Source organism: Galeopterus variegatus, unplaced genomic scaffold (genome assembly GCF_000696425.1).
Source record: "Galeopterus variegatus unplaced genomic scaffold, G_variegatus-3.0.2 Scaffold8712, whole genome shotgun sequence".
Lineage (NCBI taxonomy): Eukaryota > Metazoa > Chordata > Mammalia > Dermoptera > Cynocephalidae > Galeopterus > Galeopterus variegatus.
The window spans coordinates 22113-24364 of NW_007734823.1; positions in this window are offsets into that span (position 1 = coordinate 22113).

Sequence of the window (2252 nt, forward strand, 5' to 3'; positions counted from 1 at the left end):
GATGAACTTAGAGAAAATCATATTAAGTGAACTAAGAGAGGCACAGAAAGAGACGTACTGTTACATTCTCACTCATAAGTGGGAGCTAAAATTATAAATATATAAATAAAAGAAAGAAAGAAAGATACAACATTCCCAATAATCATTGAACTTTCAAAAGGAGAACTGGGGTTACTAGAAGAGGGAAGGAGGGGGGAGGGAGAAATGAGTAAAGGGCCACAAATAGCAATGATAGTGTATATTATTGAATATAATAATTATTTCTGACGTGAGCACCACATATTGCACATGGGTGTTGATGTTCAATTCCGTACCCTACAGATATGAACAATCAATTTTGTTACAATAAAAAAAACCCTGATAAATGTTGAAGCTGGTGAGTTGGTACATGAGATTTCATTATACAATTGTCTTAATCTGTTCCAACTACTGTGACAAAATGTTATAGATTGGGTAGCTTATAAACAACGGAAACTTATTGCACATAATTTTGGAGGCTGGTAAGCCAAGATCAAGACATTGGTAGTCTCAGTGTCTGGTAAGGGCCTAATTTCTGGTTCACAGATGGCTGTTTCTTTGCTGTGTTCTCACCTGGAAGAAGGAGGGACAAGTTATCTCCCTTGGGACTCTTTTTAAGGTCAGTAATCTCATTCATGAGTGACTTAAGCACTTCCTGAAAGCCCCCACCTCCTAATATTGTCACGTTGAGGGTCATGATGTAAACATATAAATCTGGAGGGAATACCAGCATTCAAACCATAGCAGCTATGCTCCCTATTTTTGTGAACATTTTGTATTTTCCATAATAAAGTTTGATTCTTTCACACTTATTGAAATAACCCATTCAACAGACCATTGTATAAATTCTTTTGGTTCACAAAAGCAGGTGTTGAAAGAAGCTCAGCAAACAATATATCATTGGTCAATCTGATTCTGTTAACAACATGCAGTTTCAGAAATGAAGGTCTGTAGCAGAATGCAACAACTGTCATTTTAATTCTCTTTCATTCAATTAATTCTTATTTTGATTTTCCTTTTTCTTTTTTAAAGCAATGAGTAAATAAAGAGTAAATACTGTGTGACTTTCACCCATATTAACAAAGAAACTACTGTAAGAACAACAGAAATTCACTTTGTGCACCTTCTTGGTCATAATCCTTGCCCCTCTTCTTGAGACAATTCTTAATTTTGGTAGTAGTTTTGTCTGTTTTTGAATTTTACATAAATGGAATGATACATTACAGATATTATTTTCCTTTTGTTTCTTTTGTAAAACATTATGATTGTGAGATTCAATGTTTTTTGCTTGTTTCTGTAATTCAATAACTTTTGTAGTTATGTGGTATAATGCTGCTGCTAGGGGTATTCTTGTACATGTAACTTGGGACACAGTTTTTTGAAGGCTTTATACAGGAGTAAAAGGGCTTCATTATTGGATATGCTGATTTTTAACATAAATGCTTAGTTCTGTTATATTTGTATTACGTACTTTTCTAACATATGCGTTAAAATATTATCTTAAAATTCATCCCACCTTCTTTGTAAGTAGCACTTTTGTTATCATTGAGTTAAAAATGTTTTTAATTTCTATTATCATTTCTTCTTTGACTTGACTTGGAAGAGCAGTTCTTTAAAAACAATTGAAATCTAACAAATGCATACAGAAAAGTGCACAAATTATATGTATCACAGCAAAAATGAACAGTGTCATAAAGTAACCACCTCAAAGACTCTCTCCTATTCCCTTCCAAGGCCAAGACTAGGGTGGGACAGGAGAGGTGCCTAGAGCATTAATTTTAAGAAGGCACTCACTCTCAGGGTTGTGCATGCACAGAGCTGGCACTTGCATGCGGCTGAGAGTGAGTGTCTCCTTAAATTTTGCCACCTAGCGGCCTCACTCTCCTAACCTCAGTTCAGACCCTGGAAAGCCATAAACAATACATAAATGAATGAGCATGGCTGTGTTCCAATAAAACTTCATTTACAGAAATAAGCAGTGGGCCAGGTTTTGCCTGCAGACCGTAATAGCTTATGTCTGATCTAGATTATTTCTTCTGACCTATATATCACCTCACTAATTCTTTGTGCAGCTTCATCTAATCTGTTAATCCAGATTAAATGTTTTTTTAAAGTTACTTTCTTTTTTATTTCTAGAATGTCTATTTCCTACTTTTTTCAAATCTGTGATGTCACTTTTTACAATTTCCTATTTTTTAAAGATATTTTTAAGTTTGAGTTTTTTTTTTTTTTTT